This window comes from Delphinus delphis, chromosome 16 (assembly GCF_949987515.2).
Source record: "Delphinus delphis chromosome 16, mDelDel1.2, whole genome shotgun sequence".
Taxonomy (NCBI): Eukaryota; Metazoa; Chordata; class Mammalia; order Artiodactyla; family Delphinidae; genus Delphinus; species Delphinus delphis.
In genome coordinates, this window is record NC_082698.1 from 13,307,870 (window position 1) to 13,324,105 (window position 16,236).

The window sequence follows — 16,236 nt, forward strand, 5'->3', positions numbered from 1 at the left end:
CCCAGGTTTCAGTGTTTTCTATGAGCTGATGAACATTTGTAGAAGCTGCACCATTGCTTCTGGTCCATAGACCCAGAGGGGACTGTGCAATGCAAGAACTGAGGTGCTTTGGGAAATCCATCAGTTTGTTCAACAAACATTTATTGAGCAGCTACTATGTGCCTTAACATTGCTTTATGTGCTGGGGACAAGACAGGGTCCCTGTCTTCATGGGATTTACTTTTCGGTGGGACAGACAAAGAGTTATCAAGATCATTTCAGAAGGGAAGTTAAGAAGGGAAACAAAGGAAATAAACAAGTTCCGTGGTAAAGAGTGACGGAAGCAAGAGAAGGACAACCACATCAGAGAAGATGGTCAGAGGTGACCTGAAGGATGGGGGTTGAGAAGGAGCCAGCTAGATGAGCGGCGGCCAGGAGAGAAACGTGGCGAGCAGAGGACACAGCAAGTACAAGTGCGTGATGAGTTGGAAGAAGCTAGTAAGTGAGACGGAGAGGGAGCAGATGGGGCCGGGCAAGGCAGGAGCCCACTGGGGATCTGAGGGACAATGGGAAGCTCCTGCAGGGTTTTAAGGGAGAAATGACTGAGCTATCAACATTGGGGTCCACTTTAGAGCCGCCATTAGCCACCATCTTCTCCGGCGTCACCCTTGCCGGCTTTCCCCACAAAGTCAAAACGAGTGCTGGGAGTACATCAGCTTTTATTTTTACAGCAATCTTTGTACCCAAACCACCATAGCATTTTTAATAACAAACTGGCAGGGAATCAGACATCTGTACTTGAAAAAACAGGCGAAGCCAAGTATTTCTAAATGTTTTATATTTACTTGTAACATTAGAATAACCATGAGGCTGCTTTTTGCATAATCGGAACCATTCTCATTAGGGTTCGACAGATCTCATCCTTCATGGGCTTGGGTGGTGGTTTTCATTATGGCAGTGACATTGATCTGACGAGAGTGAATCTCTTCTTGAACACTTGTGGATAAAAGGGGAAGAAGTTGAGAGAAGCCAGGGCAAGCTAGGAAAGTAAGAACTCTGTAAAGAAAACCATCAGCTTGGCATTGGGGTGCCATGAAGAAAGCCCGGGTTTCGAAGTTCAGCAGAGCTGGCCCGGAAGTTCAGCTGGGTGACCCTGAGTGAGTCACTTAACCTCTCTGAGCTTCCGGCAAAATGAGGATGGTAATAGAAACTACTTCCTGGAGTTGTGGTGAGACCTAAATGAAATAACGTAGGCAAAGAGACTTGGCACGAGGCTTATTTCTGCTTGTCTTCCTCCAAAATTAGTATTTAACATCCAAGATTGAGATACCACCCCTCATCCTTTCTCTAAAGCAGGCTTGCAAGATTTATCAAAAATACAGCATACCCAGTTAAATTTGAATTTCAGACAAACAACAAATAATTACTTAGCATAAATATGTCCCATGCAATATTTGGGACATACTTAAACAAGGCATCCTGCATTTTATCTGGAAACCCTATTCTAAAGGTTTAATGATCCTAAGAAAGAGGAGTTTTGAGACCCGGTTGGGTCCCGGTAGTCCACCTGGACACCTGTGCCAGAGGTGGTTTGATATCCTTGTAAAGACTGTGCCTTTCTAGCTCACTGAATCCCCAGAGCCTAGAACAGAACCTGGCATATAGTAGGTGCTCGGTAAAAATGTATTGAATGAGCAGCTAAGACCTCGTTATAAATCAATCAGATTGGGAGGTATATATATTTTAAACATGCCTATAAGTCATGCACCTCCTTTACCTGAGGTCGATATAAAGACAGAGACCCGCTGACCACCCCAGCCCTCACCCCCCACCCCCAGAATCAACCTGGAATCGAAATGGAGCACGACCATCATGCTCTCACTGCCTCTCAGCCACCTGCAGCCAATGTGGAGCCAGATCTGTGCAGTTTACACCACAGCCCCTGTCCTGAGCTCCCCCCAATGGCCCCCCAAAACGACATGGGTTACAAAAATATTTCATGCCAACTCATTTCATACTTCATGTATTTTATTAATAAAGAAGATAAAACTTCCACGTTCAGAGTCCGCTTTTTTCTCCCCCTTCCTCTGGCAAACAGGACACATCTGGGCTGGAAGGTGGGGAATGGCGGGGTCTCAGCCTGGGAGAAGCTGCTGGTGGAAGGTAATGAAGTCAGGTGTGGCCCCTTCTGAGCTTCCCAGGCTGGCAAATGTCTACATTTCTCGGGAAGTTGTGAGCACAGAGGATTTCCCCAGGAATCCAGGCTGGGCTTGTAAAGAAATGATCCCAACATCAAGAAAAGAAACCGGCCAGTAAATTCCTATTCAGTTCATTTTCTAAGACTTCTGAATGTGTTTTGAATTTTCTCTAAATTAAGATAATCATAAAAGGTTAAGATATTTAAACAGAGCTCCACCTGATCCCAGGGTTTGATGTGTACGCTTAATTAGTTCCCGAACATATGGTTCAGAGCTTCTTATAAAAACAGGGTAATGACTCGAGGTATATTTGGGTATTAGATTGAACGATGTTATAGGGACATTCAAACCCATCTCAAAGGCCTTAACCTGCCCTTGATCTGTGCTGGAAGCTTTTGCTGACATCTGTTTCAAAGAGATATCAAAAAACTTTCCAGTGGTCCCATGATAAAACAAAAATCCACACGGAGATAGATATCAGGCATTAAAATACTTAGGATTCAACATTGCCTGAGGAATGTGTGGCCCCAGAATATAACATTTGGGGTCAGGGGTAGCCGAGGAGGGGCTCATACAAAGACAGCGAGGGTGGCTCTGAGAACTGCAGCGCCCCATACAGAGAGTCACTGCAGCTGAGTCACAAACGTCCCCAGGGCCCTTTGTTCTTTTGTGTGTTTCAGTCCCCAATAATAAATCAGGTGCTCCTGTGTTGGGGACATAATTCAGGTAGCCAGGAGTCACTTCCCCAGATCCCTGGCCGCCCCACTCTTCCCCGGCCCCTGCCAGGAAGGCACTGGTAGAGCCGCCCCCAGGAGGAGCAAGGTATTGCACTGACTCACCTGCACTCCTGAGTCTAGTTGTGTGCGGAGCCCCGCCCCTAACCCACGTCTGCAGAACACAGCTGCCCCTCCCCAATCTCCAATCGGATTTCTGCCCCTAACCCCTTCCTGTATGGGCACACTGGGTCCATTCTGTTTGTGAAAATTTGGGCCATAGAACAGGAGGGGTTCCGACTCATCTTTTCGGCTTCAGTGCCCCTCACTCTACCCAAATTCATTCATTCATCCGTCCAGTCACCTATCCTTTCAACAAGTACTCCCCAGGCGCCGATTGTGTGGGGATACAAAGTGCTATGGGAAAACCAGAGCTGATGTGAAGTATAGTCCTGCCCTCCAGGGGCTCACCGTCTAAGATGAGGCAGATACGGGAAGACAAATATTGTAAGGCCATCACGGGTGTTTGAGAGTACATAAGCAACATGATATAAGAAACATGAGAGGAAGAGATCATTTTGGGCAGGGTGATGAGGACAGCTTCACCGAGGACATGGCATTTGCCCTGGGCTCTGAGTGATGCGCCCATCTGGACAATGGTAACTGAGGGTAACAAGGCACTCCAGGTGGAGGGAACAGCAAGAACAAAGGAAACCACTGTGGTCCAAAAACTGGGAGTCGCTTTCCAGATAGAAACAGCATACCCATCTCCACTCATCTGATCCTCAAACATCCTTGTGAAGTTGATGAGGCGGGGATGATTATTCCCATTTCACAGATAAGAAAACCGAAGTGCACAGAGGTTATATACATTCCCCAGGGTTTCACAGCTCAGATGCGGCAAAGCCTAAATTCAAATTCAGGCTTAAACTTCTTAGATCCACCTAAGGCTGAAAAGTTAAGGTGAGGTCAGATTGCCGAGGGTCTTAAATTAAAAGCTCAGGAAGTTACTATTTCCTCTGTAGTCTCGGGGAGTCATCGAGGACTTTGAGCGGGGCTGGAAGATCCATTGGGCAGCTGAGAGCAGAAGAAGCCAGAGAAGAAAGAGGCTGGGTGCAGGTGGATGAAGGAAGAACACATGGCGTCCCTCAGAGGCGGTTACATCCACCCTGGGCCACAAGCCAGAGGAGAAAAGAGAACAAGGGTGCAAGAGAGGGAGTTAGACTCCAATCATGCCGGAGGCAGGGAAGAGGCTCCAGGGACCACTGTAGCTGTGCTTCCAGAGAGTTGGCTCTGATTCCTCCCAATGTCAGCTGAGACTTCAGCATCCGTGACAGCTAGGGTTTAGAGTGATTACAATGAGCCAGGCACTTTCACATATATGTCATTTAATTCTCATAACAAGTCTATGCGGTAACGAATCTTATTACCTCCATTTTACAGGTGAGCAAACTGAGGCCCACAGTGATTGAGGAACTTGGCCAAGGTTACCCAGGTATCACCTGGCTTAGACTGGAATGTGAACAGGTCTTCCCACCTGGAGCCTGAACTCCTGACTGCTACCTCCAACCACCCCTCTTAGGTCTTACATACGACTCAGCGGGCCAGGGATGGGGTGGCCCCCATTGCCCACTGAAGTGCGTCTGCCTAGCTGCCCTTGGCCGGCAAACCTCTCCCCAGTCTGGCCCAAAGTTACCTTTGTCCTTTGTGACCTGCCCCTGGGTCCTGAGGGACCCTGCTGCCGCAGCCCAGCAGGCAGGAGGCCAGATCCAGGCTGTGATACAGAGAGAGAGGGAAAGAGTCCCTGTGAGCTGGAGTCCCAGCCTGAGGCGCCACAGCAGGAGACCTCAAAGCCTGGCCAAGCTCAGTGGGACTGAGATCAAAACCAGCGGGGGGTGGCAGAGCAATGAGGAACAGAAATGAGCAGGGGTGAGGCTAGTCCCATATCATTCCTGTGGCTACATCCCAGGGCTGGGGCTTCTTTGAAGGTCTGGGACCCTGGGTACAAGGCAGAAGACCTCCCCCCGCTGGTTTCCTTCCAGGGGCTGAGGGGTCAATAAAATGGGGGCTGAGAACGTTGTCTGTGGGTAAATGAGAGTTCAATCTCCCAGCCCGGCCTCGGTGACCTCTCCTCCTTCGATTCACTGCTGGCTGGCAGCACCTCGGGATGCTGTGCTCATATCCGTGCCCTCTGGCATAGCTGCTTTCGCTTTCGTACATGGCAAATGGATGTGGGTCCCTCCTGGTTTGGTCTGTTACACTCTTTGTGGCTCCGGTCATAGCACCACGCGTAAGCACCGCGCACACTGTGGGATTTCCAGAAATCCTCGAGACCTGTCTGATGAACAGATACATCCTTTGTGTGGCCCTAGGTCCATAAGGGCACTGGAGAGGAACATTTACTGAAAGCCAAAGTGGCACACAGCACGGGAAGAGCACTGTCCAGGGAGCCCAGCCCCAGGGTCCTATCCTGGCTTTGCCACTGATGCTCAGAGCAAGCCATGTCACCTCAGTTTCCCCATCTGTGGCACTAAAGAAAGGCTAGCTGTCCTAGAGTTTCCATAAAGCTTCCCTATCTTCTCCTATTGGCCACCTCTTGGTCGTTCTTAGTTCTGGGTCATCTCCTCCAAGAGGCCCTCTCTGACCACTCAGGCTGCAGCAACCTCCTTCCCTCCTCCATTTGTCTGTTGTCTCCATCTGACCTTTTCCTGTTTGGGCATTTTTCCACTTGCTTATTAACTGTCCCCCTGAATAGGCTGTAAGCTCCAGAACAGCAGAGAACCTGTCTGAGCTTACCTCTGCTGCTCCCTTCTCCGTCTCCAGAGCTCAGGATAGAGCCTGGATGGAGTAGGTGCTCAGCTAATGTTTGTTGAATGAATGAATGAACTGTGAGCACTTTTCTGTGTCGTAAGATATTCAAAAACCCTGTTTATAATGGCTATGAAATAGTCTAAAGTGTGGGTATATTAAAATATATTAAACCAATCCCATATTGTGGGCTATGTAATTTAGTAACTAACGCTTACCAAGTGCCTAAGGAAGGTCACTTCTGTGTCCCTATTTTCTGTCTCCCACTGTAAGCACATCAGCTCCAAGGGAACAGGTGCCTTCTCTTCTTATGTTTCACTGTCCACAGCCCCAAGCACGGCCTGGCACACAGGTGCTCTTCAAAGGTATTTATTAAATAAAGTAAGGACTTTCCTTCTCCCCAGAACACTTTCAATTATTTTACTCTTCCCTATGGTCCTACGTTTTGAAAGTCATTTTTTTACCAAGCAAATGCGCTTATCGTGTACTAATTGCTTTCCTATTTTAATAAGTCAGTTTTAGCTGCAGTCCTGCCCTTCCAGCAGCTTCTGGCCACCACGAGAGAAGAGGCATCACCATGTGCAGCTGATGTCATTCCAGATCACTGCAGAGGAATGTGAAGTGTCAGTCAGCCCAAGCGATCTTTGACAAGTACCTTCACCATTTCATGAGACTCTTAGAAATTGCAAAAGTGAAAAATCTCAGCCAGCCCTAAAGCTCTGGGACCCCTGTACTGTACACCCTCACTCCCACCAGGTGCCCGGGGGATGGCAAGCCTTTATCTTTGTCTCTTCTTACTGCTGTAGGCCACTGCAGGCCACCCGCAGACCAGGCTCAGCGCCGAAGCCAATTAGGTCAGGAGAAAAGCACAACTTCCAGGGTGTCCACTTGCTTCTGGGCCCCCAAACACATAGAGTATAGAGACTTGGCTGGACACATGAGCTTCTCTGTGACTGTGCAAAGCAAGTCCAAATGGCAAGAGATGCCAAGAAATCTTGGGTGTGCCCCTCGGGGTGTTCCTCCGAGGGCAGACACAGCACAGGCACGGTACATTTCCAGATGGCTGTCTGCATGAGCACAGAACCACCAGCCGGTAAAGAAAACATGGTGAATGCTGTTGGATCATGTCACCCTTAATGTGTTTCCATAGTATTAGTAACACACCTGTGAGGAACATTTTGACTCTTCAAAGGCTTCCCACAGGCAAAATACCCTTTAAGCCTCGTTCAGGAGGAACACAGAGCAGATATCACGAAGATCAAGAAAGACACTGTGACAAATCTGAAGTCACCCAGAAAGACAGGTGTGGAGAGGCCGGGACTGGAGCCTTGTTACTCACACCGGGCTCCCACCAGAGGATGCAGACAAGGACTGTGTACCTCAAGAAGGCTGTCCAGAAGTCAGAAGCAGGACCACCTGCATCAGGGCACCCCGTCCCAACCGAAGAGGTGCCAATCACACCTTAGACATGGTAGATTTATGTAGTTATTCCATCTATCTGGATTGCAATAAAACGTCTAATAATCAATCTATGATAACACTTTTCCAACAGCTAAAAGTAACGTGTCTCAGGGAAGGAGCCCCTTCTTCTAATCGGCACAGAGGTGCTGTATAACTGGCGGCAACCCTGAGAGAAGCCACTCATATTTGGGCGGCCTGGGCAGAAACAGAAGGGAAGAGTGGTGGTCTTGCTACGCTGCCAGAAACTCAGCTGCCCTAATGGCTGAGGCATCTGGGAAAGGGAGCATGCAGGATAAAGAAAGCTATCTACAAGTCAATAAGGTAATAGACAAGCAGCCTAAGAGGACAACGGGCAAAGGGCATGATCCTCACAGATGAAGAAAAAAGGCAGTGAACATACGAAGGTTGGTTGTGGACATTTGTCATTGTTTGTCCAGCACAGCATCCCAACCCCATTCCTCCTGCCCCTAGCTGACCTTTCAGGGCACAGCAAGACAGGACTTCCCCACTGCAAGTTGTCATGGAGGAGGGTAGGGCTCCTCTCCCACTACGGAAGCCCAAGGGGCCAATTCCTCCCTCTCCGCATCCCTGGGGCCACGGGGGCCAGGCATAGGAACACTCTTGGCCAACTGGATGGCCTCATCAAGTGCCAGAGGTTGAGGAAGGTGGGAGGTGTTTGCCTTCACCCTGTTCAAGGTCATCTGATGGTGCAATTGCTGCTGTACTGCTTCCATCCTGGCCCCTGGTGTTCAAAGCCCCTCTAGTTCCTGTCTATTCCCGAGCCTGGTCTGAGAGTCTCCTGCAGATTCTGTTAAACCCTAATATTCTTCCAAAAGTTGTCTTTTATGTAAACTAGCCAGGATCCAGTTTCTATTGCTTGCAAACAAGATCTTTAATTCATTGTATTAGTTTAGATGAAGATTAGCTGCATAGGAGAAATAACAATAATAATAGTGGCTTAAACAAGATTGACATAAGTAAATGAAGTGTGGAGGAACACAGTCCAGTGTTAATATGACAGCACTGAACTCCTGCCATCTCACCCCTCCACCCTCCTTAGCATGCCAGTCCAAGATAGCTGCTCCCACTCCAGGGATCTTGACACATTTCAGGTAGCAGAAAGGAAACTAGGAGTGGAAAAAAGTCATGCTCTCTCCCTTTAAGGACACTTCTAGTAAATTGCCTACGACTCTTCTACTTGCATCTCATTGGCCAGAACTTAGCTGGATACCCACACCTAGCTGCAAAGGAAGCTGGGAAATGTAGTTTTTATTCCAGGAACTCATTCCCTCTGCTAACAATGAGAGGCTCTATCAAAGAGAAGGAATGAGGGTTTGGATATTGGGGTATATGAAAGATTCCATGTTTGTCACACAGATGCAAAGCTCAACTTCATGTAATGAAAAGGAACACAAATCAACAAGGAGAATATTTTTGTACCCATCAAATTAACACAAGTCAAGATAATTGATAATACCCACTGTAATGAGGCTGCAGGGAAACACATGCTCTCATGCATGATGGTTAAAATATAAATTGTACAGCCTCTTTAAGGGAGAATTTGGCAGTGTTTATTAAAAAGCACCTATTCTTCCACTCAGTACTTTCACTTCTAGTAATCCACCCCAGAGAAATTGTCACACATGTGCACAAAAGTACATATACAAAATACTCTCATTAATAATGAAAATTTAGAAATGAGTTTAACATCTAGAAATAGGGCCAAGAGTGTATAAACTGGAGTAGGTGGTCTATGGAATAGGCAGGGGTGAAAAGGACTGGGATAGTGCTATACGCACTGACATAAAGATAATTCAGAGATACATCTAAAAATGACAGTTGAAAAGACAGATCCCTTTTATGTTTAATCTCCTATGAGCACAAACAAAAAAGAGAATTGTATTTCTGATTGTACTCATGTAATCAAACACACAAAGAAACGTCTGAATAGACAGTCTACAAGCTATTGACAGTGGTTGTGGCTAGGAAGAGAAGTGGAATTTTGCTGCATTTATTCAAACGTTCATAAATGAACCTTCTTCCTATCCATAAGTCCCTGGATAGTCAAGAGGTTAAGTTCATTGACTCTTAACTTAAGAACTTAAGTTCAAGATTTGAACTTGAGTTCAAATCTTGGTCTTGCTGTTTTCTTAACTGCCTGACATGACCTGAGCATTAATTTTCTTAACTAAGAAAATCCATATAATATGCTTAGCACAATACCTAGTGTATGAGCATGGCTCTATAAGTGTTACTTATTATCTTGGTATCTCTGTTCTCTTCTTGCCCCCAATTCTTTCAAAGCCTTAGTAGAAGCTAATAAATATTTGATGAATGAATAAGGTTGCTAATAGTAATACTGTCTTTCTGAGTGTAAAGAATATGAAGAGAATAGGCCTAGAGAGGCCAGATCTTACTATTTTCACATTTCCTCCAACTCTGTTTTTCAAACGGTAGGTCATAACCAATTACTGAGCTGTAAGTCAGTTTACTGGGTAGCAACCAGCATTTTAAAAATATAAATAGAAAATATCAAAGTGTAAGTAAGAACAAGTGTTGTTACATGAACTTCATTTTGTGGATGTGCGTACTAGGTTGCAATGTAAGGCGTATTTCTTACTGTTGATCACAGTAAAGATAACATGGGGAAACCCTGCTCCAAGCGCAGCCTTCCTTCACGGTCTGAATGTGCAGTTCCCAGCCCACTGCTGCCCAATTCCGTGCTAAACGTCATGGGCCAGGGACAGGCAGAGTCTTATGCAGCAGCCACATGGACCTGTCGGGTAGACAAAGGTGGCAGGCGTCCACATGGCAGCATTCTCTCTCCCTGCCTGCTGGGGTCTTCCCTTCATCAGGGTGATGCTGACACTTGTGGGTGCAGAAACCTCCAGCCGTATATTCGTTTCCTAGGGCTGCTATAACAAGGTACCACAAACTGGGTGACTGAAAACAAAATAAATTTATTCTCTCGCTATTTAGGAGGCTAGAAGTCCAAGATCAAGATGTCATCAGGGCTGGTTTTTTCTGGAGCCCCTGAGGAAGAATCTTTTCTATGCCTCTCTCCCAGCTACTTGGCGGTTGCCAGAAATCCTTGCCTATTCCCTGGCTGTGGCAGCATAACTCCAATCTCTGTCTTCTTCATCTTCCCCTTGCATTCTCATCCCTATGTCCCTATGTATCTCTGTATCTAAATTTCCTTCTTCTTATAATGACACCAGTCATTGGATGAGGGACACCCTAATCCATTATGACTTAATCTTGATTATATCTCCAAAGGCCCTATTTCCAAGTAAGGTCACATTCACAGGTTCTGGAGAACATGACATTTTTTTAGGGCTGGAGGGGGACATTAGTCAGTGCAGTATCTCCAGCCCCAGAGAGAGGAAGGGACCACACTGATACATCAGTCTGGAGGGGAATCGGGATGGAGGTGATAGCGAGGTCTTTCTCTGGCCTGTGTGCTCTGAGCATCAGTCTGGACACCTAGAACTCAAGACCCTTGGGATAGAAGGGACAAGTTCCAGTCTGTGGAACCTGGATCTATACCTTTGAAACAGCCAGACTAATTGGCACTAAGATTTGGGCCATGACCATAGACTGAAGTTTTTTGCTTGGGGGACATTAGAGATCACACCCACCATCCTCTCATTTTAGAGTTGAAAAAACTGAAGTCCAGGGAAGTTAAATTTTTTCCTTAAGTCTCACAGTTGGTGAGTGGCCAGGTCAAGAGCCCAGCACTGGATGCTGCCCAGGGCCCTTGATATATGGCCTTTTGTCTTAAATACTTAATTCTAATAATAATGGTGGCACTTATAGGTGGCTTGCAGGAATGGGGGAGAATTCAATTCCTCTACAATCTTCAGTCTCCCCTCAAAGGCACCTGAAATTTTTTTTAATATATTATTTGATATAGATTGCTTTCAACCGTTTGAAGTGTGAATAAAAGCATCTTTAGAAAACTTTGCAAAAAATTTTCTTGAAACTTATGACTTAAGCTGATGCAGTAGACTTGATTTGTAACTCCTGCAGCTTCAGTCACCCCCTCCCTTTCCAACCAGACTGTCCCCCACAAGCCCCTCCAGCATGGAATTCTAGAGTCTAGTGGAAGAGTGACAAGGCCCACTGCTGTCTCCTGAGTGCCTAGCATAGGCCAGACTCTGCGCTAAATCCCTTTGAGCAAGGAGCATCTATCTCTTCTAGCAGATGGGGAAACTGAGGCCAAGTCTGAGCCAAAACAGGCATTTTTTTTTTTAATCTGAATGTCTCTAGAGGAGACACACACTGTCCAGTGTCACAGGTCCCATCACCCCCTGTTACGGTAACTGCACTCGCTTAAAAAAATAAAATAATATTTTATTTCTTTTTTAAAAAACCTATTTATTGAGATAATTCACATAGCATACAATTTACCCATTTAAAACATACAATTCGATGGTCCTCAGCATATTCACAGCTAAGTACAACCATCATCACAGTCAATTTTAGAACTTTTCCAATCACCTCATAAAGAGGTGATGGAAATGTACCTGTACCCTTTAGCTATCAGCTCTCTCTCCCTCTATCCCCCCACCAGCCCTAAGTAATCATTAATCTAACTTTCTATCTCTATAGATTTACCTGTTCTAGACATTTTGTATAAATGGAACCATACCATATGTGACTTTTTGTGTCTGGTTTCTCTGACTTAGCATACTGTTCTCCAGGTTCATCCACATTGTAGCATGTATCAATATTGCATTTCTTTTTATAGGTGAAATATTCCATTGTATGGATACACCACATTTTGTGTATCCATTCATCAGTTGATGGACACTTGGAAGATTTTTTTTTAACATCTTTATTAGAGTATAATTGCTTTACAATGGTGTGTCAGTTTCTGCTTTATAACAAAGTGAATCAGTTATACATATGTCCCCATATCTCTTCCCTCTTGCATCTCCCTGCCTCCCACCCTCCCTATCCCACCCCTCTAGGTGGTCACAAAGCACCGAGCTGATCTCCCTGTGCTATGCGGCTGCTTCCCACTAGCTATCTATTTTACATTTGGTAGTGTATATATATATGTCCATGCCACCCTCTCACTTTGTCCCGGCTTACCCTTCCCCCTCTCCGTATCCTCAAGTCCATTCTCTAGTAGGTCTGCATCTTTATTCCCGTCTTGCCCCTAGGTAGATAATGTTTTCTTAATACTATATGCCAGTCCTTGTTCTAAGTGTTTTATCTCATTTAACCCTCATAACAACCTTATGGGATAGGTGTTAGAGAGATTATCTAACTTGCTCAAAATCACAGCTAGGAATAGCTGCTTGGCCCCTACGTTTGTCTGTAATTCCGAGCGGCACACGATCCCTCTCTTTATTGGGGTCTTTGGGGACAAGTCATACATACCTCAGCCTGTTCATGTATCCCTACATGGAATGCAAAATGGCGTACCAAGAGCCCCTGCATCCTCACTGCCCACCTCCCCACTCTTCACCCCTCCCCCACTGCCCACCTCCCCACTCTTCACCCCTCCCCACTCTTCACCCCTCCCCCACTGCCCAAACTTGGCTCCTTCTCCAGCCTGTTCAATCACGCTCTCAGTCAGGAACATTCCGGAAAACCACTTCCACAGTACACAGAGGCACCTTTATTTAACAATTGATTTGGGGTCAACAACCCCCTTCAAGAGGTGTCATCTAAGCTCTGTAAAATCCTCATTATTCAGGGCCTCGAATAATTCAATATTTGTGGATCCTTTTATGATGCTGTGTTGGAGTAGAGTATGATTTGGTTAGCAAACTTTTCGTCACTATGAATTACAAATTCATAGTGTAAACAAGATTGTAGAAAGCATGTTTAAACAAAGTGTTTTCAAGCCTTCTCAGAAATCACAGAACTGCCCGCCCACCGAAGCAACCCAATAGCTGACATGCAAGTTACACACAACTCTTATCCATTCTCCAAGTAGGTCCCCTGAAGACTTGACAGGTAACCTTGCCAAATGCGGTAGCGACAAGATTCATCGCGCCATGGCGCCTCCCTTCAAAATATGTGTTATTTCAGGCTCACTCTCTGATTCTCCAAACCTGTCCTGGTCCTCAGCTTCGCTTCTTCTATGGAAAAGCTTGCTTCTGCCAATCAGACGTTCAGCAGAACTAGGTCGTGAACCCCAGATTCCCTCTCGGGCCACACCAGGCTGAGAAATGTTTAAGTTCAGGTTCTAGGAGGGGACCAGCAGGAAAGGGGCTGTGGGAACGGGGGACTTCTGAGCTTGAAGACCCCTCCTTCCATTCACAAAACCATTATTTTCCCCAGAGACAAATTCTGCCTGGCTGAAAAGTCTGAGGAGGCGGGTGACAGCCTGCAGCCAGCCCAGACAAGCGCTGAATACCTTCAGCCTACTGCATCCTGGTTGCCTTTGATCTAGGCATTTCCTGTGGTCCAGCAAGTGAGAGAGGGGTGGGAAAGGCTGCAGTGGGGAAAGTCTGCCAAGCTTAGCATCTCCAAAGTGAAGCCCTCCACTTCTTTCCAGAATCTTAAGCCCCGGATTGTACAATGTCGTGGGTTCAAGCTGCACCAGTCTGTCCCAGTTTAGGGGTTAATTAGTTGAAAGTAACAGCGAGATTTCAATCTTCAACACTTTTCCAGGGGATGCCTTTCCTCCTGTCTGCAGAGCAGCTTCAGTGACATCCTATGGGGTTTGGGGGCCCAGGAGAGAGCAGAGACCTGGCAAGATGCAGCCCCACTGTACCTTGGCTTCCACCAGCTCCACTGGGATGGATGCAGAGAATACCCAGCAGGGAGGCCAGACAACCACTGCTCAGAACTGGCTTCCTAACTGGCTTTGTAGCTGACTTCTCTCCTGGCCCCTATTTCTCCTGCCACAAAATAGAACATTCGACTGGAAGGGACTGCAAGTGGTTTGCACGTCATGCCCTAGTTCTGATCTTTCGGTAGAGGCTTCCTGGAGCACTGTGTTGAGAAAGATTTTGAAGGTTAGAGGGAGAAAGAGAGAGCTGGGATCAATTAGCAATGTCTGCTGTGAGCACGGGAAGGAGAGCGGAGCCCCGTTTCCTTGGCTTGTAGTTGCCACTCCTGACGTAGATATCCAAAGTCCTCTTTGGCTCAGCTCTTGTACGATTTTCTGAGTCTTCTGTGTTGTTTTCTTTGCCTTCTCTGAAGACCTACTTCAAGGGCTGTTCCCACCCACTGGGAATTAACAGTGGTCTGCAGACAATTGCTTATAGGGTTTGGGGCATGCCAGTTAGAGACCACCAAGGCCAGAGGAGGCCAGCTCTCCTCCTGGAGACTGGAAATAAGCCCCAAAGAAAGTCTTTCTCTGTCAACACTGAACTGAAACCCACAGGACATGAAGCACGGCCAATGGGGATGAACCTGTGCAAGGTTACCCACTGCAAGACAGATGCTGGATGTGGCCTCTATCTGTATGGTTGGGGCATGAAGGACTGAGAAAGCCAAATAGCACGTGAAACAAATTTTGAGCAGAGGGCTGCTGGGAATAGGGGAGTCTCTCTGCCTGTAAAGGAGAAATGATAATAGTGGCTCCTCCAAGATAGGTGGTTGTGACAGTGCAGTGAGATAATGCCTACAAAGGCTCAGCACAGAGCCTGGCACCAGTGCTCAATGCCCAATAAAAGTGATCCAGGGCTTCCCTGGTGGCGCAGTGGTTGAGAGTCCGCCTGCTGATGCAGGGGACATGGGTTCGTGCCCTGGTCCGGGAAGATCCCACATGCCATGGAGCGGCTGGGCCCGTGAGCCATGGCTGCTGAGCCTGCGCGTCCGGAGCCTGTGCTCTGCAACGGGAGAGGCCACAACAGTGAGAGGCCCGCGTACTGCAAAAAAAAAAAAGTGATCCCGGGTCCACAGTATTATTATTCTCTAGGATCACCCTTTGGTGGCATTGGGCCTAAGGATACAAAATCTATTCTGAAACTGGCCCTCCCGTCGGCAGGGCGAGAGCCTGCGATCTCACCACTGGGGCCCCGCGTTGGCCAGTTCCAATAACATGATTAGTCATTTTTCATTCCTGAGATGTCTACCCATGGGTGGGTGCATGTGTGCATGTGTGAGTGTGTATGTGCCTTTCAGAGCAGGGGAAAATCCATATTCTCTCTTCTGACCGAATTAATCAAATAAATCTTCTGTAAGGAGCTGCTAAATGAATCACAGATGGTTCTGCCCTTTTACAGGTTGCAGAAAGCACCCGTTACAGTCCTTTTAATTTATCAGAGGAAAAAAGATGCCCTTGTGTGCCCCTTCCCGCTTGCAATAATAATCAGAACCAGTCTATTTTCCGAGGGTCCGAGACTCATTTTCAAAAAATGTGTATCAATAGATGTAACAGCAGGAAGATTATTTTGCCAAGTTCCAGCCTCCAGCACCGCAAAGGTGCCCTGGCTAGGGAGAGCGTTTATAAAACCACATTTAATAAAAGAGAGTGTTACATTAAGTATGTTTGCTAGTGTATTTAAGCATATGGTTTCCATATCAGGCGTAAAGATGGCAAACACATGCTTTACCTTCTTTCTAACCTTTCCTAGAGACGTCCTTTCTAGGGGGTGGTGGGATGCGAGGATTTGGGGTGGATGTGAGTGAGTGTATGTTGTTTTGTTTTGCTTTTTACAACTCTGACTCACGTGGTAAAGCACCGAGGAATGTTCAAGAAAACATGGGAAGACTCTCTGCCTTTTCTATTTATGTAATTAGCCCGAGAAACTTGCTTTGCTTACTTTCTTCAACTGTCCCAACATTCTCCCAGCTCTCCCTTGCCTCCTCCAAGGCGCTAGGGGCCGGCTGACTTTAAAGTGTGAATCAATCTCAGCTGCAAAGAACTTGAGCTCCTGGATTTTGAACACGTACCCTTTGGTAAAGCAAGAGCTCTGAGGATGGCTGCCTGGCCTTGTGTCCATGAGTCCTCGTTAACCAGCAAACTATCCAACTCCAGGATTCGTCTGCCTAGAGATCTCCTTTTGGTACCTGGGTTGGGTATTGAGGCCTTTATGTTTTTCCTTCAGGCCAGAGGCAACGGGCTGTGGTCCTGCAGGCCTGGGGTCCCCAGAAAGTTAGCCAGGAAA